This window comes from Pristiophorus japonicus, chromosome 24 (genome assembly GCF_044704955.1).
Source record: "Pristiophorus japonicus isolate sPriJap1 chromosome 24, sPriJap1.hap1, whole genome shotgun sequence".
In the NCBI taxonomy this organism is placed as follows: Eukaryota; Metazoa; Chordata; class Chondrichthyes; family Pristiophoridae; genus Pristiophorus; species Pristiophorus japonicus.
In genome coordinates, this window is record NC_092000.1 from 949,793 (window position 1) to 971,248 (window position 21,456).

The 21,456-nt window shown below is 47.8% G+C and overlaps 1 protein-coding gene across 1 annotated transcript in view; it reads left to right on the top strand.

Annotated features, from left to right (window-relative positions):
* Positions 1-21,456, top strand: part of LOC139238004 (3',5'-cyclic-AMP phosphodiesterase 4B-like) — a 505,001-nt gene that overhangs the window by 40,739 nt on the left and 442,806 nt on the right. The gene's annotated exons all lie outside the window — the stretch shown is intronic.

The following is a 21,456-nucleotide window of genomic DNA, read 5'->3' on the forward strand; positions in this document are numbered from 1 at the left end:
CCGTACCAGCGGCGCAAAGATGAAATGACTATACAGGCAGACTGCCTTCTGTGGGGTAATCAGGTAGTGGTCCTTCATCAGTGATCTCCACAGTATTCACCCAGGCACTGTAATGATGAAAGTGATAGCCAGATCCCAAGTGTGGTGGCCCGGTATCGATGTGAACTTAGAGACCTGCATGCACAAATGTAACACATGCTCGCAGTTAAGCAATGCACCCAGGGAGGAGCCACTAAGTTTATGATCTTAGCTTTCCAAGCCGTGTTCCAGGGTCCATGTCGACTATGCAGGCCCGTTTTTGGGTAAAATGTTCCTAGTGGTTGTAGATGCATACTCCAAATGGATTGAATGTGAGATAATGTCGGCTAGCATGTCCGCTGCCACCACTGAAAGCCTGCGGGCCATGTTTGCCACGCACGGCCTGCCTGATATCCTTGTGAGTGACAATTGGCCATGTTTCACCCGTGCCGAGTTCAAAGAGTTCATGATCCGTAATGGGATCAAACATGTTACATCTGCCCCGTTCAAAACAGCATCCAATGGTCAGGCAGAGAGAGCAGTGCAAACTATCAAGCACAGCTTGAAGAGGGTAACTGAAGGCTCACTGCAGACTCGCCTATCCCATATCATGATTAGCTACCACACGAGACCACATTCGCTCACTGAAATTCCACCCGCTGAACGGCTCATGAAAAGGGCACTTAAAACAAGGCTCTTGTTAGTATACCCTGGTCTACGTGAACAGGTAGAGAGCAGGCGGCTTCAACAAAGTACATATGATGACAGCGCAAATGTGTCACGCGAAATTGAAATCAATGATCCTGTATTTGTGTTGAACTATGAACAAGGTCCCAAGTGGCTTCCCAGTACTGTCGTGGCCAAAGAGGAGAGCAGGGTATCTCGGGTCAAACTTTCAAATGGACTCATTCACCGGAAACACTTGGACCAAATGAGACTCAGATTCACGGACGATCCTCAACAACCCATATTGGACCCTACCTTCTTTGACCCCCCCCAACATACACACCATTGGCAACAGACACCGCGGTTGGCCACGAAGCAGAATCCATCACCCGCAGCAGCCCAGCAGGACTCACCACACCAGGCAGCCCAGCAAGGCCAGCTGCACAGTAGCCTAGCGAGGGCCCAACAAATGACTCACCAAAACCAGCATTTGCACCGACACGATCAACCAGGGAAAGAAAGGCCACAGATCGACTCAACTTCTAAATAGTTACACCATTGACTTTGGGGGGAGTTTTGTTATATATGTAAACCTTTAAATACCTTGTATAGCCACCAGAGGGCACATCCCATGGAGTCCCAAGGGATTCCACAATCCCTTGGGAGCACCTGTACTTAAGGAGGCCTCACAGGCTGGAGAGGCACTCTGGAGACCTGTAATAAAAGACTATTGTCACACTTTACTTTGAGCTCACAGTATCTAGTCAGACCCTGTATTCATGCATAACACCAAGGGCCAAGAGACCGGTTGCCGATGGCAAGGTGACCAGTTGCCAATGGCCAACTCACTGGTTGCTGAGGGGCAAGGGACCGGTTGCTAAGGGCGAAGGGAGTGGTTGCTTAGGACCAAAGGACCGGAGGTTGAGCACCATGGGACCGGTTGCTTCAGGCCAAGGGGCCCGTTGCTAAAGGCCAAGTGGGTGAGCGGCAAGGGTCCAGTTGCTAACGGCCAATTGTTTATTGCTCACAGCCAAGGTACTGGTTGATAAGGGCTTTGGGACCGGTTGCTGATGGCCCAAAAGGCATTCGATAAGGTGCCACACAAAAGGTTACTGCAGAAGATAAAGGTACGCGGAGTCAGAGGAAATGTATTAGCATGGATAGAGAATTGGCTGGCGAACAGAAAGCAGAGAGTCGGGATAAATGGGTCCTTTTCCGGTTGGAAATCAGTGGTTAGTGGTGTGCCACAGGGATCAGTGCTGGGACCACAACTGTTTACAATATACATAGATGACCTAGAAGAGGGGACAGAGTGTAGTGCAAAAAAATTTGCAGATGACACTAAGATTAGTGGGAAAGCGGGTTGTGTAGAGGACTCAGAGAGGCTGCAAGGAGATTTGGATAGGTTAAGCGAATGGGCTAAGGCTTGGCAGATGGAATACAATGTCGGAAAGTGTGAGGTCATCCACCTTGGGGAAAAAACAGCAAAAAGGAATATTATTTGAATGGGGAGAAATTACAACATGCTGAGGTGCAGAGGGACCTGGGGGTCCTTGTGCATGAATCCCAAAAAGTTAGTTTGCAGGTGCAGCAGGTAATCAGGAAGGCGAATGGAATGTTGGCCTTCATTGCGAGAGGGATGGAGTACAAAAGCAGGGAGGTCCTTCTGCAACTGTATAGGGTATTGGTGAGGCCGCACCTGGAGTACTGCGTGCAGTTTTGGTCACCTTACTTAAGGAAGGATATACTGGCTTTGGAGGGGGTACAGAGACGATTCACTAGGCTGATTCCGGAGATGAGGGGGTAACCTTATGATGATAGATTGAATAGACTGGGTCTTTACTTGTTGGAGTTCAGAAGGATGAAGGGTGATCTTATAGAAACATTTAAAATAATGAAAGGGATAGACAAGATAGAGGCAGAGAGGTTGTTGCCACTGGTCGGGGAGACTAGAACTAGGGGGCACAGCCTCAAAATACGGGGGAGCCAATCTAAAACCGAGTTGAGAAGGAATTTCTTCTCCCAGAGGATTGTGAATCTGTGGAATTCTCTGCCCAAGGAAGCAGTTGAGGCTAGCTCATTGAATGTATTCAAGTCACATATAAATAGATTTTTAACCAATAAGGGAATTAAGGGTTACGGGGAGCGGGCGGGTAAGTGGAGCTGAGTCCATGGCCAGATCAGCCATGATCTTATTGAATGGCGGAGCAGGCTCGAGGGGCTAGATGGCCTACTCCTGTTCCTAATTCTTATGTTCTTATGTCTCCCTTTGGAGTTAGCTTTCCCAGATGGCTTATCATAGCCCTAAGCTGGTGGGGAGTGTGGGGACCACAAACTGACTTTCCAGGGGCCCTTGACCCTCGCCAAGGGTGGGCGGGCCAAACTTCTGTAGCCGGACCGGGCACATTGGCCCTGGTTCTGGCTCTCCCTGTTCTGGCTTGCCTCCCTCTCCTCCCTGCTGCCAAGCTGAGCTGAAACTCGGTGCTGCAGGTGGTGGTGGTTCACTATCCCTGTCCGCCCCACAACTGATTTTCCCCTCCTGCTGCTGAACCGGTGTAGTCACCGGTGCCACAGGTAATAGCCGGGTAGTTTCCTCCTTCTCTTCCAGGTTTACCTGGGGCGTACCCGGGCTTATTAGGCATACCATGCCTTTTGCCTTGGACAGAGCAAGGTTTAAACTTTTAATTTGCTGCTGGCAGGGACCATGGTCTCCCGATTCAAACCCATTAGTGCTAACTACTTTATACGCTGCTTGCACATCTTTTAAACTTTCCTGGAGTCTTTTACTTGTAGGGTGAGGCGAGTGCTTTCCTCCCTCAGTGACTTTCATTACTTTTGGCCTTGGTAACCTGACAGTGAAAATAGTCCTGACTGTTTTTAAACCTTTCCATTATTTGGGTCCTTTCCTGTTTTAGCTTACGGAGTTCTCCGATTAATCTTTCTTCTGACATAACCCTTTCCTGATAGTTCTCTGCGCATTCCCATAACTCTGCCTGTAATGTTTCATTCATTCTGTCTAGCAGTTGGACCTGTCGCTGTAGACAGACCAACCAAATTGCTTTCTCTACTGCTTCTTTGTGATCTTTACTTGCTGTTCACTGGGCTGCAGCATCAGCTGGAAGCTCAGCGCGCAATAGACTAAGCACCCATACCTTAGTTACATTCACTTTCTTATACACATAGGAGGAAATCCTCTCTTCCATTTTGGTTCTTTGCCCCAAACCAGCACTCTCTACATCACACCCCGTGTACCAGAGTCCTGCCGCGGTCGCCATTTTGTAAGGGGGAGGTGCTGTGGTATCGATGAGGGGGTCAGGTTCCCTTCTGACCAACTTGAGCGATTTCGAATCACTCCCACTCCCTTAGGTTCTGTACTCTGGATTTATTTGGGGGGTGTGACAAAAGTGCAAAGGACACTGTAGTGGGGAAAATGCTTGAAGCTATCATTAAGGAAGAAATAGCGGGACATCTAGATAAGAATAGTGCAATCAAGCAGATGCAACATGGATTCATGAAGGGGAAAACATGTTTAACTAATTTACTGGAATTCTTTGAGGATATAACGAGCATGGTGGATAGAGGTGTACCGATGGATGTGGTGTATTTAGATTTCCAAAAGGCATTCGATAAGGTGCCACACAAAAGGTTACTGCAGAAGATAAAGGTACGCGGAGTCAGAGGAAATGTATTAGCATGGATAGAGAATTGGTTGGCTAACAGAAAGCAGAGAGTCGGGATAAATGGGTCCTTTTCGGGTTGGAAATCGGTGGTTAGTGGTGTGCCACAGGGATCGGTGCTGGGACCACAACTGTTTACAATATACATAGATGACGTGGAAGAGGGGACAGAGTGTAGTGTAACAAAATTTGCAGATGACACAAAGATTAGTGGGAAAGCGGGTTGTGTAGAGGACACAGAGAGGCTGCAAAGAGATTTAGATAGGTTAAGCGAATAGGCTAAGGTTTGGCAGATGGAATACAATGTCGGAAAATGTGAGGTCGTCCACCTTGGGAAAAAAAAACAGTAAAAGGAAATATTATTTGAATGGGGAGAAATTACAACATGCTGCGGTGCAGAGGGACCTGGGGGTCCTTGTGCATGAAACTCTTTTTGGAGTTTATCTGCAAAACAAAACACATTAAACCGTGCCACCCGACCTGGGTGACACACCAGACATTTACAAGGCCCTTTTTTTCCTTTTTTTGTTTTTTTTTCTTCTTTTTTGGGTTTTTTTTTGGGCACTAAAATCACAATTTTTCCCCAGTGCCCCCTATAAAAGGGAAGGGGACACTAAAAACACCGGCAATTAAAACAAATTAAACTTTAAAACGTAAAATCAAATTAAAATTTGGTTGCCGGGCGTGATGATGCACTCCAGTCCCTCCGGTGCCCACCTCTTGCGGAAGGCCGCGAGCGTACCGGTGGACACCGCGTGCTCCATCTCCAAAGACACCCTGGACCGGATGTAAGAGCGGAAGAGAGGCAGGCAGTCAGATTGAACGACCCCCTCGACCGCCCGCTGCCTGGACCGGCTGATGGCACCCTTGGCCGTGCCCAGGAGCAGTCCTACGAGGAGGCCTTCGGACCTACCCGCTCCCCTCCGCACAGGGTGCCCAAAGATCAGGAGTGTGGGACTGAAGTGCAGCCAGAATTTCAGGAGCAGCCCCTTCAAATAATGGAACAGGGGCTGCAACCTTGTGCACTCAATAAAAACATGGAACACGGACTCCTCCAGACCGCAGAAATTGCAGGCGGCCTGGGAGTCCGTGAACCGGCTTAAAAATTTGTTGCACGGCACTGCTCCGTGCACCACCCTCCAGTCCCAAAAAGTTAGTTTGCAGGTGCAGCAGGTAATCAGGAAGGCGAATGGAATGTTGGCCTTCATTGTGAGAGGGATGGAATACAAAAGCAGGGAGGTCCTGCTGCAACTGTACAGGGTATTGGTGAGGCCGCACCTGGAGTACTGCGTGCAGTTTTGGTCACCTTACTTAGGGAAGGATATACTGGCTTTGGAGGGGGTACAGAGACGATTCACTAGGCTGATTCCGGAGATGAGAAGGTTACCTTATGATGATAAATTGAGTAAACTGGGTCTTTACTCGTTGGAGTTTAGAAGGATCAGGGGTGATCTTATAGAAACATTTAAAATAATGAAAGGGATAGACAAGATAGAGGCAGAGAGGTTGTTTCCACTGGTCGGGGAGACTAGAACTAGGGGGCACAGCCTCAAAATACGGGGGAGCCAATTTAAAACCGAGTTGAGAAGGAATTTCTTCTCCCAGAGGATTGTGAATCTGTGGAATTCTCTGCCCAAGGAAGCAGTTGAGGCGAGCTCATTGAATGTATTCAAATCACAGATAGATTTTTAACCAATAAGGGAATTAAGGGTTACGGGGAGAGGGCGGGTGAGTGGAGCTGAGTCCACGGCCAGATCAGCCATGATCTTGTTGAATGGCGGAGCAGGCTCGAGGGGCTAGATGGCCGACTCCTGTTCCTAATTCTTAAGTTCTTATGTTCTTATGTTTGATGCAAAGAACTTTGTTTTTATTACAGTCAGGGTAATACAGGCTTATTACTCTAGTAAGAAAATACACGGCCAAACTTACAATCACTCTAATAAAGAACAGTACAAGGAAAGATACAAGGTCAAACTTATAACCACTCGAATAAAGTACCATACACTACACATTTAAAGGGGGTTGTGGTAAAATTATATCTCCCATCTCCCAATACCTAATTCTAGCTAGGTAAGACTCCAGGGCAGGCAGGGACTTATGCTTAACAATCCTTTTGATAGTTAATGGTAGATGGTGATATTCTTCCTTCCTTCAGGACTTCAAGACTTTGAGGCTGGAGAGTCTCTCCCCTCTCTCTCCTCTCTCTCACCTCTCTCTCTCTTTCACTCTCTAACCTCTGTTGAAAACAGTGGCCAGTTATACGATTTCAGTGTTCTAATCTTGCCTCCCAATCTGTTCACAATCCTTTGTATAATTTTGGCGGGCTTGGTTCTTAAACATAGAAAATAGGTGCAGGAGTAGGTCATTCGGCCCTTCGAGGCCATTCAATGAGTTCATGGCTGAACATGCAGCTTAAGTACCCTATTCCTGCTTTTTCGCCATACCCCTTGATCCCCCTAGTAGTAAGGACTACATCTAACTCCTTTTTGAATATATTTAGTGAATTGGCCTCAACAACTTTCTGTGATAGAGAATTCCACAGGTTCACCACTCTCTGGGTGAAGAAGTTTCTCCTCATCTCGGTCCTAAATGGCTTACCCCTTATCCTTAGACTGTGACCCCTGGTTCTGGACTTCCCCAACATTGGGAACATTATTCCTGCATCTAACCTGTCTAAAGCCGGCAGAATTTTAAACGTTTCTATGAGATCCCCTCTCATTCTTCTGAACTCCAGTGAATACAAGCCCAGTTGATCCAGTCTTTCTTGATAGGTCAGTCCCGCCATCCCGGGAATCAGTCTGGTGAACCTTCGCTGCACTCCCTCAATAGCAAGAATGTCCTTCCTCAGGTTAGGAGACCAAAACTGTACACAATACTCCAGGTGTGGCCTCACCAAGGCCCTGTACAACTGTAGTAACACTTCCCTGCCCCTGTACTCAAATCCACTCGCTATGAAGGCCAACATGCCATTTGCTTTCTTAACCACCTGCTGTACCTGCATGCCAACCTTCCATGACTGATGTACCATGACACCCAGGTCTCGTTGCACCTTCCCTTTTAATCTGTCACCATTCAGATAATAGTCTGTCTCTCTGTTTTTACCACCAAAGTGGATAACCTCACATTTATCCACATTATACTTCATCTGCCATGCATTTGCCCACTCACCTAACCTATCCAAGTCACTCTGCAGCCTCATAGCATCCTCCTCGCAGCTCACACTGCCACCCAACTTAGTGTCATCCGGAAATTTGGAGATACTACATTTAATCCCCTCGTTTAAATCATTGTACAATGTAAACAGCTGGGGCCCCAGCACAGAACCATCCGGTACCCCACTAGTCACTGTCTGCCATTCTGAAAAGTACCCATTTACTCCTACTCTTTGCTTCCTGTCTGCCAACCAGTTCTCAATCCACGTCAGCACACTACCCCCAATCCCATGTGCTTTAACTTTGCACATTAATCTCTTGATTAATCGAAAGCCTTCTGAAAGTCCAAATACACCACATCAACTGGTTCTCCCTTGTCCACTCTACTGGAAACATCCTCAAAAAATTCCAGAAGATTTGTCAAGCATGATTTCCCTTCACAAATCCATGTTGACTTGGACCTATCATGTCACCTCTTTCCACATCCTTAATAATTGATTCCATCATTTTACCCACTACCGATGTCAGGCTGACCGGTCTATAATTCCCTGTTTTCTCTCTCCCTCCTTTTTTAAAAAGTGGGGTTACATTGGCTACCGTCCACTCCATAGGAACTGATCCAGAATCTATGGAATGTTGGAAAATGACTATCAATAGATCCGCTTTTTCCAAGGCCACCTCCTTAAGTACTCTGGGATGTAGTCCATCAGGCCCTGGGGATTTATCGGCCTTCAATCCCATCAATTTCCCCAACACAATTTACCGACTAATAAGGATTTCCCTCAGTTCCTCCTTCTTACTAGACCCTCTGACCCCTTTTATATCCGGAAGGTTGTTTGTGTCCTCCTTAGTGAATACCGAACCAAAGTACTTGTTCAATTGGTCTGCCATTTCTTTGTTCCCCGTTATGACTCCCCTGATTCTGACTGCAGGGGACCTACGTTTGTCTTTACTAACCTTTTTCTCTTTACATATCTATAGAAGCTTTTGCAGTCCGTCTTAATGTTCCCTGCAAGCTTCCTCTCGTACTCTTTTTTCTCTGGTCTAATCAAACCCTTTGTCCTCCTCTGCTGAGTTCTAAATTTCTCCCAGTCCCTCGGTTCGTTGCTATTTCTGGCTAATTTGTATGCCACTTCCTTGGCTTTAATACTATCCCTGATTTCCCTTGATAACCACGGTTGAGCCACCTTCCTTTTTTATTTTTACGCCAGACAGGGATGTACAGTTGTTGTAGTTCATCCATGCGGTCTCTAAATGTCTGCCATTGCCCATCCACTGTCAACCCCTTAAGTATCATTTGCTAATCTATCCTAGCCAATTCACGCCTCATACCTTCAAAGTTACCCTTCTTTAAGTTCTGGACCATGGTCTCTGAATTAACTGTTTCATTCTCCATCCTAATGTCGAATTCCACCATATTATGGTCACTCTTCCCCAAGGGACCTCGCACAACGAGATTGCTAATTAATCCTCTCTCATTACACAACACCCAGTCTAAGATGGCCTCCCCCCTAGTTGGTTCCTCGACATATTGGTCTAGAAAACCATCTCTTATGCGCTCCAGGAAATCCTCCTCCACCGTATTGCTTCCAGTTTGGTTAGCCCAATCTATATGCATATTAAAGTCACCCATGATAACTGCTGCACCTTTATTGCATGCACCCCTAATTTCCTGTTTGATGCCCTCCCCAACATCACGACTACTGTTTGGTGGTCTGTACACAACTCCCACTTATGTTTTTTGCCCTTTGGTGTTCTGCAGCTCGACCCATATAGATTCCACATCATCCAAGCTAATGTCCTTCCTAACTATTGCATTAATCTCCTCTTTAACCAGCAATGCTACCCCACCTCCTTTTCCTTTTATTCTATCCTTCCTGAATGTTGAATACCCTTAGATGTTGAGTTCCCAGCCCTGATCATCCTGGAGCCACGTCTCTGTAATCCCAATCACATCATATCTGTTAACATCTATTTGCACAGTTAATTCATCCACCTTATTGCGGATACTCCTTGCATTAAGACACAAAGCCTTCAGGCTTGTTTTTTTAACACCCTTTGTCCTTTTAGAATTATGATGTAGTGTGGCCCTTTTTGTTTCTTGCCTTTGTTTACTCGGCCTTCCACTATTGCTTTATACCTTTCTACCATCTGTTTCTGACTCCATATTACTTCGCGCTGTCTCACTGCATTGGTTCCCATCCCCCTGCCATATTAGTTTAAACACTCCTGAACTGCATTAGCAAACGTTACCTCCAGGACATCAGTTCCAGTCCTGCCCAAGTGCAGACTGTCCCTTTTGTACAGGTCCCACTTCCCCCAGAACTGGTTCCAATGTCCCAGGAATTTGAATCCCTCCCTCTTGCCCAACTGCTCAAGCCACGTATTATTCTAACTATCCTGCTCCCTCTACTCTGATTAGCACGTTATATTTTGTAACATTTTGTCAGGCTCGTTAAAGTTGATATGTCTTGGGTCGGTTGATGTTCGAAAAACTGTTTCCTGATGGAAATATTAGTTTGGCAATTGCAATGTCCTTTTGTGCTTAGACTTTCGCATACAGGCTGGATGGGGCCTCTTTGTGATGTATATGCTGAAATGGTTTGTCCAGACCCATGTTGATGGGGAGCCACCTCTGGGTGATTTTGTGATGGTAATGTCTCTTGTGGAGGAAGATTTTCAAATACTCATTCTTCCGGACAGGTTAACTCAGTCCTCACACCCAGACAGTTCCAATAATCAAGTGGGCTTCTTTTATTCACTAGGTCCGCCCACAGGCTTGAATTTGTCTTGTAAAAGTTCATAATTCTATTAAAGTTCGTAGTTTCTTCCATAAGCACTTTAGAGTCCAAACTTTTCGGTAGATAATCCCAAATTAAATTTCCTTTCGAATGAGTCCAAACACGAGGGGGGGAGGGGGCGGTGTTCTGGTGAATTTTACTCTCTACAGCCGCCATTGAGTTCCTCAGGGAAGGTGTCCCGCTCTGCTGGAGTGCTCCAGTTCATCCCCGACCCCTGTTTATAACTGAGCCACTCTGGATGCTCATTGACATTATGTTCTGGGGTGAAGGCGGGGAGACACTATGATGATAAACTTTGGGTTGGATTTTTGGCTGTTTTGCGCCTCTCTCTGCGCTCTGGTGGGGCGGTAAATGCTGTTTTTGGGCATAACGCCGGGCGACCAGGATTTACTGCCTGGCCGGTAGATTCGGCTACTGATTTGTGGCAGCGCAAAGACTTACCGCCCTGCCATCTATTTTTAGAGAGATGCTGACATTATTCATCGTGCAATGAAAAAAACAGGCATTCCTAGAGTGCAGCAGGCTGTATTGGCGGCTTATTTAAACGGAGGCTGGAGGATCAGACATCGCAGTTGTCACTGACTGCTACGGTTGCGCACAGCACGCTGTGTGAAGTTCCGAATTGCAATCGGCATTTTTATATACCATTACAGTTCTCTTACTTGGCCAGTGAGAGATTTGAATGGGGGCATTACTAGTTCGCCAGCATATCATGCTGATTGCTATTGGCAGGCGGCATCAAGCTGGAAGAAGGGCTCTTGGCCATGGCCCATGGATGAGGATAAGTCGAAGACGTCTGGGGAGGAGGCCTTAGCCCGCTACGGGTTTACAGGGACCATCGCTCATACCTCCAGCTCTCTGAGGCGCAGTGCGTCAGAAGGCTGCGTTTCCGAAAGGAAGCGCTGACAGAAATGCCAGCTCCTACAGGCAGACCTACAGCCTACCAGCGCTAGCAGGACTGCGTCGCCCGTTACTGTAGCGATGGTTTCTATGCCTCTGGCTCCTTCCAGGCAGCAGCAGGGGACATAGGCAGCATCTCTCAACATGCTGCACATAGCTGCATTCGCCAGGTTACAAGGGCTCTGTACGCCCTGCGGAATGGACTGCATAAAGTTCCCTATGAATAGGGACAGCCAGAATGAGAGGGCTTTAGGGTTTGGCAGAATTGCAGGCTTCCCGAGGGTTCCAGGAGCCATTGACTGCACACACGTTACCTTGTGGGCATCAATACATAATGCGAAGGTATTCAGATACCGAAAGGGATACCACTCCCTAAACGTGCAGCTGATGTGCGACCACACGCAGCGCATTCTAGCAGTGAATGCCCGCTATCCAGGGAGTGCACATGATGCTTTCATCTTGCGTGAGAGCAGTGTCTCACGAATGTTTCAGAGACAAAGGCAAGGACACAGCTGGCTGATCGGGGACAAAGGATATGGCCTAGCCACCTGGCTCATGACCCCCCCCTCCGCAACCCCACCACAGAAGCCGAGCAGCGCTAAAATGACAGCCATGCAGCCACCCGCAACATCATCGAACATACAGTTGGCATGCTGAAGCAGCGCTTCTGATGCCTGGACCGCTCTGGAGGTAGCCTTCAATACTCCCCTCAACAGGTCTCTGAATTCACTGTGGTGTGCTGCATGCTACACAACTTAGCCAGCGTTGCCAGTGAAGATTGCAGGCCAACCTCAGGAGGAGGAGAACGACGAAGAGAAGGCACCGATTGCAGAACCATACAGGGCAGGCAGCATGGAGATGCTGCCGCAGCAAGACCCACACGTCGCCAGCTCATAATGATCCGCTTTGCTTGAATGGGGAAGATGGGGATGCAGCTAAGACTCACGACTCTGTGCCACCATTAAGCCTCAGTTTCACTGAATTCTGCACTGAGACACACAACACCAATGGCAAAGATCAAAGTAACATTTTTATTAAAACTAGTAAGAAACAAATCCCCCCCAACAGCACCAAATGGTACAATAAACAAACAAAACCAAACTAAACAATAGACTACATTGTGCATCAAGTCATTGAACAACACGTTCAAACACAAGTATTTACAGGTCTCCTCATTCTTGGGCTATGCATCTGCACAAGGTGGTACCACCCCTTAATGGGACTTTCCCTGACATTCCCCCACCCCCGCCTTGCGTTCATCTCCCTCCCATGCCTGCTGATCCTCCTCAATGAGGCCTCAGTGCCCACAGCAAGTCTGCTTGAGGGCTGCTGTGTTATGGGGCCAGACAGTGCAGACATAGTATGATGACGCCCCGGACCAGCTCTGCGCTTCATCATTGGCAGAAGCAGTCACTGCTGGCTGGGATGTGTACCGTGCATGGTGCATGGTTGGCGAGTCAGTGGTGGGAGCAGGAATGCTGTCATCCTGAGGAAGGACGGCACCTTCCATTTCCTGGGAGCCACCGAGACTCCGACGTGGCTGGGCCTCAACATCCGAAGCCCGATGTGTCTCCACAACTTGCTGGTCTGCTTCAGCACCATGCCTTCCTCATTGCACAGTGGGGAACGCAGAGAGGATGTCACCAGTCATCGACCGCATCACATCACCAAACTGTAGCGTAGCTTGTGCCTGCGATGCGATCGATGCTGCGATGTGATCAAGGGCACACGCCACATAATATGGAATCCACTGTCGTTGCTGGAGGCCACCTGCCTCTGTGTGTGGGCAATAATGGCCTGAGTTGCAACGACAATCTGTGACGCTACCTCTGCAACCGTCGCAGAAAGCTTGTTGAAGCTGCCTGGAATCTGACCCAATGCAGCCATGAGCTCACGGTGCATGCCTGTGTTCTCCCTGGACATTTTCACCAAGTCCAGTTCCATGTCTGCCTGTTCTTGAGCAGACCTACTTTGGCAACTCACCCTCCGGAGAGCTGGTCTGCGAGATTCCCCTCTCGCACCTGTTGCTGTAGGCGACTGGGTCCAGGAGCCTCCAACGACTCAAACACCGCAAAATTGTCCTGGTCCCCAGATGTGGTGTCTTGTATTGGGACAACTGGTGGGCTTGACGGCTCAGCCACCTGAGTTTCCTCACCAGCCTCGTCATCTCCACCATGGCCAGATGTTGATGCCTCATGGGAAGGCTGTTGCGATTGTGGCTGTTCTTTTGCAAACACAAAAAAAAACGCATGGTTAGCAGCAGGGAAGGTGGCAGAGTGACAGGAGGAAGGTGGCATGCACATGTACATTTGAAGGCCCGCCGCCACTTCATTATACGTCTCAATGCAGTCACATCAGTCGCTCAATCCATTTACATGCCTTCACTACACTTGAGGGCTAAGCATCGCCCCTGGCAACTGCCCAACCTGGTGCTCCAATGAGTGCCGACATCCGTTCCTCGACATCAGTCAATGGAAGAATTTGAGGCGGACCCCCGCCTGTGCGCAGCTGCTCCCTCCTGTTATGAGAGTGCTTCTACTGCAAAGAGAAAAACAGGGGGGTTCAGAAAGAGTTCATCTCCTATTGTGCCACTTATGCCTATCATACTTCAGTAGGTGAGACTGTGTGGATGTTCTCATGACTTCACTTCAATCTGTGTTGATGTTGCATGAGCTTTGTGAGCGATTGTTAGGAGGTGAGAGGGATGTAACATAGGGGCTGCAGGTGATCTTTATGAAACCTGATACGCTCATAATAAAGGATGAAGCTGAGCACTGTGTACAATGAGCAAGTGTGACCTTAGCTCCTTTAATAAGACTTCAGTGTGCAGGTACCTCGTGGGTGGCCTGCTTATATACCTTGCTCCCAAGGGATGTTGGGATCCCTTGGGACTCCAACAGGTAGGCCCTCTGGTGGTAGTGTAATACAGGTTACAAGGGGTTAAATACATAACATCACTCCCCCGTGTCAATGGTACACTTATTTACAAGGTGAGGCGATTGGGGGCTTTTCGCTCCCTTGTCAATCGTCTCGGTACAAATGCGGGTGTGGGTGAGTTGGTTAGTTCTTCACTGGGCTTGCCGGGCTGCTGGGGATGGTGAGTTTGGCTTCGTGGTCAACCATGATGTCAGTTGCCACTTGTGTGTGTGTGTGTGTGAGTGTGTGTGTTGGAGGGTCAAAGTTGGTGGTGTCTTCTTCGGGTTGTTCGTAGCTGTTGGTGAACCGCAATTTGATTTGGTCCAAATGTTTTCTGTACGTTTGTCCATTGGCCAATTTGACCTGAAACACCCTACTCCCCTCTTTGGCTGTGACCATGTCAGCGAGCCATTTGGGACCATGTCCATAAGTGAGTACAAACACAGGATCATTGATCTCAATATCACGTGACAAATTTGCGCGGTCATGGTACACACTTTGTTGATGCCGCCTGTCCTCCACGTGATCATGGAGATCAGGGTGACAAGAGAAAGCCTTGTTTTTAGCGCCCTTTTCATGAGCAGCACGGCTGGGGGAACTCCGGTGAATGAGTGGGGTCTGGTGCGGTAGCTGAGCAGCACTCGGGACAGCTGGGTCTGCAGGGAGCCTTCTGACGCACATTTCAAGCTTTGCTTGATGGTCTGAACTGCCCGTTCTGCCTGGTCATTGGATGCAGTCTTGAACAGGGCAGATGTGACATGTTTGATCCCATTGCGGGTCATGAATTCCTTGAATTCAGCACTGGTGAAGCATGGCCCATTGTCGCTGACTAGGACATCAGACAGGCCGTGTGTGGAAAACATGGCTCGTAGGCTTTCAATAGTGGCCGTGGACGTGCTTACAGACATTATCGCACATTCAATCCATATTGAGTAAGAATCCACAACAACCAAAAACATTTTGCCTAGAAATGGGCCAGCATAGTCCACGTGGATCCTTGACCACGGTTTGGAGGGCCACGACCACAAACTTAGCGGTGCCTCTCTGAGTGCATTGCTCAGCTGAGAGCAAGTGTTGCACTGGCGCACGCATGACTCTAAATCTGAGTCGATGCCAGGCCACCACACGTGGGATCTGGCTATGGCTTTCATCATTACAATGCCTGGGTGGGTGCTGTGCAGTACACAAATGAACGTATCTCTGCCTTTCTTGGGCAAGACCACGTGATTGCACCACAGCAGACAGTCCGCCTGCAGGGACATTTCATCTTTGCGCCTGTGGAACGGCTTAATCGCTTCCTGCATCTCCGCTGGGACGCTGCACCAGCTCCCATGGAGGACACAGTTTTTTTACCATGGACAGTAAAGGATCCTGGCTGGTCTGATCTGGCGGGCTGTGACGGGGGACTTTTCGTTTTCGAATGCCTCCATTACCATGAGCAAGTCCGCTGGCTGTGCCATTTCCACCCCGGTGGTGGGCAATGGCAGCCGACTGAGAACATCTGCACAGTTCTCTGTACCCGGTCTGTGGCGGATTACATAGTTGTATGCCGACAGCGTGAGTGCCCATCTTTGAATGCGGGCAGAGGCATTGGTGTTAATCCCTTTGCTCTAAGAGAACAGCAATATGAGCGGCTTATGGTCAGTTTCAAGCTCAAACTTGAGGCCAAATAAGTACTGGTGCATTTTTTTTTACCCCGTAAACGCACACCAGAGCCTCTTTTTCAATTATGCTGTAGGTACTTTTGGCTTTGGACAAACTCCTCGACGCATAAGCGACCGGTTGCAAATTCCCCGATTTGTTAGCCTGTTGTAACACATACCCGACCCCGTATGACGACGCATCGTAAGCAAGCACTAATCTTTTACAAGTGTTATACAGGACAAGCAGTTTGTTTGAACACAACAGATTTGTGTCTTACTTAAAGGCAGCCTCTTGTGAATTCCCCCATACCCAGTCGTCTCCCTTGCACAGTAACGCATGTAGGGGTTCCAGCAGGGTGCTTAACCCAGGTACACACATAGAGAGCTGGTCTCCAGTCGTCTTGGTTAATTCTTGCTACTGGACCAAGACCTAGCTCTGTCAAGCCCGTGTGGTGGCTGGTGTGTAACGGCCACCACACGTTAAAAAAAATCCACGCACAGGCATCTTCCACCCTTCAAGATTTAGTTCGGGACCTGGAATTTTAGGTCCTTCATTGAAACACCTGTGAACTTCTTGACGTGGAAACAAGTCATCCTCGATTCGAGGGACTGCCTATGATGATGATGATGATGATGATAACCCAGGTAGGAAATTACCAAAATAGTTAAGGAGCGACCCAGGAACGACCGCAGTTCCGTCACGTTTTGTGGTCTCGGCGCGTTCTTGATGGCCTCTGTCTTGGCGTCGGTGGGTCTGATGCTGTCTGCTGCAATTCTTCTTGCCAAGAACTCGACCTCCTGCGCCAGGAAAACACATTTCGAGCGTTTCAACCTGAGCCCCACACGATCCAACCGACGAAGAACCTCTTCCAGGTTCTTCAAGTGCTCAATGGTGTCCCAACCTGTAACCAGTATGTCGTCCTGGAAAACCACGGTGAGAGGAACCGACTTTAGCAGGCTCTCCATGTTCAGTTGGAAGATTGCTGCGGCCGATCGAATCCTGAACGGGCACCTGTTATAGATGAACAGACCTTTGTGCATGTTGATGCAGGTGAGGCCTTTCGAAGACTCCTCCAGCTCCTGCGTCATGTAGGCCGAGGTCAGGTCCAGCTTAGTGAACGTCATCCCTCAAGCCAGGGTCACAAATAGGTCGTCTGCCTTGGGTAGCAGGTACTGGTCCTGCAGCGAAAAACGGTTAATCGTTACTTTATAGTCCCCACAAATTCTGACCATGCCATCACCTTTAAGTACCGGGACAATCAGACTGGCCCACTCGTTGAATTCCACCGGCGCGATGATGCCTTCTCGCTGCAGCCTGTCCAGCTCAATTTCCACTTTCTCACGCATCATGTACGATACCGCCCGTGCCTTGTGATGGATGGGTTGTGTACCGGGAACCAAATGGATCTGCACTTTCGGCCCTGAGAAGCTTCCAATGCCTGGCTCAAACAACGATGGGATCTCGCTCAGAATCTAGGCACATGAGGCGTCATCGACGGACGAAAGTGCTCGGATGTCATCCCAGTTCCAGCGGATTTTTCCCAGCCAGCTTCTACCAAACAATGTGGGGCCATCCCCTGGCACAATCCACAGCGGGAGTTCGTGTACTGCTCCGTCAAAGGAGACTTTGACTTCTGCACTGCTAATTACAGGGGTTAGTTCCTTGGTGTAAGTCCTTACTTTGGTGTGAATGGGGCTGAGCTTGGGCCTGTGTGCCTATTTGCCCCACAGCCTGTCGAAGGCCTTTTTACTCATTATGGACTGACTCGCACCCGTGTCCAGTTCCATAGATACTGGAATTCCATTCAGTTCAACTTTCAACATTATTGGTGCACATTTCGTAGTGAATGTGTGTACCCTGTACACTTCTGCCTACTCGGTACGAGCCTCCAATTCAGCCTGATCCACAGTCAATCGATTTTCCTCTGCAACGTGGTGGTTTGCAGGGTTTGCAGCTCGCCTGCACCTTCGCTGGAGGTGTCCCTTTGTACTGCAACCGTTGCACGCATAGTGCTTGAAACAGCATTGATGGGGCCGATGATCACCTCCACAGCGCCAACAAGGTGTTAACTGCCTCGCATTAACGATTGATGGCGGACTCTGGGTCATCTGAGGTCGGGCAGCAGCAGCCGGCGTGTACGTTCTGCCATGTATATTTCTGCTCGAAGCCAACGTTACTTTATGCACAGTACTGGCCGAAACTTCTTTACTCTGCAAAATCTGTTTGGTGTTGTCGCTGGTGGATATAAATGCCTGGGCTATCGTTAATGGCTTTACTTAGATTTGGAGTTTCAACAGTCAACAGTTTGTGAAGGATTGCCTCATAGCCAATGCCCAGTACAAAAAAGTCTTGAAGTATTTGTTCTAGGAATCCCTCAAATTCACAATGTCCTGCGAGGCACCTTAGTTCGGCGACGTAGCTTGCCACTTCCTGGCCCTCCGACCGTTGACACGTGTAGAACCGATATCTCGCCATCAAAACGCTTTCCTTAGGATTTAGGTGCTCCCAGACCAGCGTACACAATTCTTCATAGGATTTCTCTGTTGGTTTTGCCGGAGCTAGGAGATTCTTCATGAGGCCATAGGTTGTTGCCCCACAGACAGTTAGGAGGATCGCCCTTCGTTTGGCATCATTCTCGTCCCCTTCCAGCTCGTTGGCCACAAAGTATTGGTCGAGTCGCTCCACGAAGGCCTCCCAATCGTCCCCTTCTGAGAACTTCTCCCGGATACCAACTGTTCTTTGCATTTTCGCGCGGTTGTTTGTTACCTCATCGCCAATTGATACACTCATAATAAAGGATGAAGCTGAGTACTGTGAACAATGAGCAAGTGTGACCTTAGCTCCTTTAATAAGACTTCAGAGTGCAGGTACCTCGTGGGTAGCCTGCTTATATACCGTGCTCCCAAGGGATGCTGGGATCCCTTGGGACTCCAAAAGGTAGGCCCTCTGGTGGTAGTGTAATACAGGTTACAAGGGGTTACATACATAACAAAACCCATAACAGCAGTGGGGGTGTATTGCGAGGAAGATTCTCAATGATTAGGGACCAAAAGTGTATGTGCATCGTTCATGAAGAGACAATGGGTACAGAAGTCATCCTTTAAGTATGTTCCCTTACAAAAAAGGGTGGGGCTAACAAATCTAGAAACCTCTGGATGTCAAGGGCCATACAGAGTAAGATAAAGAAAAAAAGAGAAGCTTATTTTCTTTTTTATCAAGTTTGCTGATGATACAAAGATGGGAGGAAAAGCAATGTGTGAGGAGGACACAAAAAATCTGCAAAAGGACATAGACAGGCTAAGTGAGTGCGCAAAAATTTGGCAGATGGAGTATAATGTTGGAAAGTGTGAGGTCATGCACTTTGGCAGAAAAAATCAAAGAGCAAATTATTATTTAAATGGAGAAAGATTGCAAAGTGCTGCAGTACAGTGGGACCTGGGGGTACTTGCGCATGAAACACAAAATGATAGTATGCAAGGTACAGCAAGTGATCAGGAAGGCCAATGGAATCTTGGCCTTTATTGAAAAGGGGACGGAGTATAAAAGCAGGGAGGTCTTGCTAGAGTTGTACAGGTATTGGTGAGGCCACACCTGGAATACTGCGTACAGTTTTGGTTTCCATATTTACGAAAGGATATACTTGCTTTGGAGGCTGTTCAGAGAAGGTTTACTAGGTTGATTCCGGAGATGAAGGGGTTGACTTATGCGAAAAGGTTGAATAGGTTGGGCCTCTACTCATTGGAATTCAGAAGAATGAGAGGTGATCTTATTGAAACGTATAAGATTATGGGGGGGCTTGACAAGGTGGATGCAGAGAGAATGTTTCCACTGATGAGGGAGACTAGAACTAGGGGGCATAATCTTAGAATAAGGGGCTGCCCATTTAAAATTGAGATGAGGAGACATTTATTCTCTCAGGGAGTTGTAAATTTGTGGAATTCGCTGACTCAGAGAGCTGTGGAAGCTGGGACATTGAATAAATTTAAGTCAGAAGTAGACAGTTTCTTAAACCATAAAGGAATAAGGAGTTATGGGGAGCGGGCAGGGAAGTGGACCTGAGTCCATGATCGGATCAGCCATGATCGTGTTGAATGGCGGAGCAGGCTCGAGGGGCCATATGGCCTACTCCTGCTCCTAGTTCTTATGTTCTTATGACAGATACCGAGAACTGAACACTGCAAAAACTCTAGAGATGGTTAAGAAGGCATACGGAATGCTTGCCTTTATTATCTGAGGCATAGAATACAAGAGCAGGGGGTTGTGCTTGAACTGTATAAAACACTAGTTAGACCACAGCTAGAGTACTGCGTGCAGTTCTGGTCACCACATTACAGGAAAGATGTGATTGCACTGGAGAGGGTACAGAGATTTACGAGGATGTTGCCTGGAGTAGAGAATCTTAGCTATGCATTAGGCGGGTTTGTTTTCCTTGGAACAGAGGCGGCTGAGGGGAGACCTTATGGAGGTGTATAAAATTATGAAGGATCTAAATAAATTCCCTAGTAGAGGGGGCAAAAACCAGAGGGCATAGATTTAAAGTAATTGGTAGAAGGTTTAGAGGGGATTTGAGGGGAAATTTCTTCACTCAGAGGGTTATGGGGGTCTGGAACTCACTGCCTGAAAGGGTGGTAGAGGCAGAAACCCTCACCACATTTAAAAAGTACTTGTATGTGCACCTGAAGTGCCGTAACCTGCAGGGCTAAGGACGAAGAACTAGAAAGTGGGATTAGGCTGGATAGCTCTTTGTTGGCCAGCATGAACACGATGGGCCGAAATGGCCTCCTTCCATGCTGTAACTTTCTATAATTCTATGAGTATAAGAAGTGCAGGGGTGCAATTAAAAAAGATATCAGGAAAGCAAAGAGAGAGCATGAAAGAATGTTGGCAAATAAAATCAGGGAAAACCCAAAGATGTTTTATAAATACATTAAGAGCAAAAAGATAACTAGAGAAAGAGTGGGGCCGATTAGAGACCATAAAGGAAATCTATGGGTGGAAGCGGAAGACATGGGTAGGATTCTTAATGAATACTTTGCATCCATTTTCACAAAAGAGAGGGACAATGTAGACTTTGCAATGAGGGAGGAGTGTGAAATTTCTGTGAATATTAGTATGAATATTCGACGAGATAAACATAGTGAGAGAGGAAGTATTAAGGACTTAGCAGCTTTGAAAGTGGATAAATCCCCAAGCCCGGATGAAATGTATCCCAGGCTGTTAAGAGGAAATAGCAGAGGCCCTGACCACCATTTTCCAATCCACTCTGACTACAGGTGTGGTGCTGGAGGACTGCTAATGGTGTACCTTTGTTTAAAAAGAGAGAAAGAGATAGACCGAGTAATTACAAGCTAGTCAGCCTAACCTCGATTGTGGGAAAATTATTGGAAAAAATTCTGAGGGACAATATAAATCTTCATTTGGAAAGACACAGATTAATCAAGGACAGTCAGCATGGATTTGTTAAGGGAAGGTCGTGTCTGACTAACTTGATTGAATTTTTCAAGGAGGTAACCAGGAGGGTCGATGAGGGCAGTGTGTATGATGTAATGGAAATGGATTTTAGCAAAGCTTTTGATAAGGTCTCACATGGCAAACCAGTCACGAAAATAATAGCCCATGGGATCCAGGGCAAAGTGACAAGTTGGATCCAAAATTGGCTCAGAGGCAGAAAGCAAAGGGTAA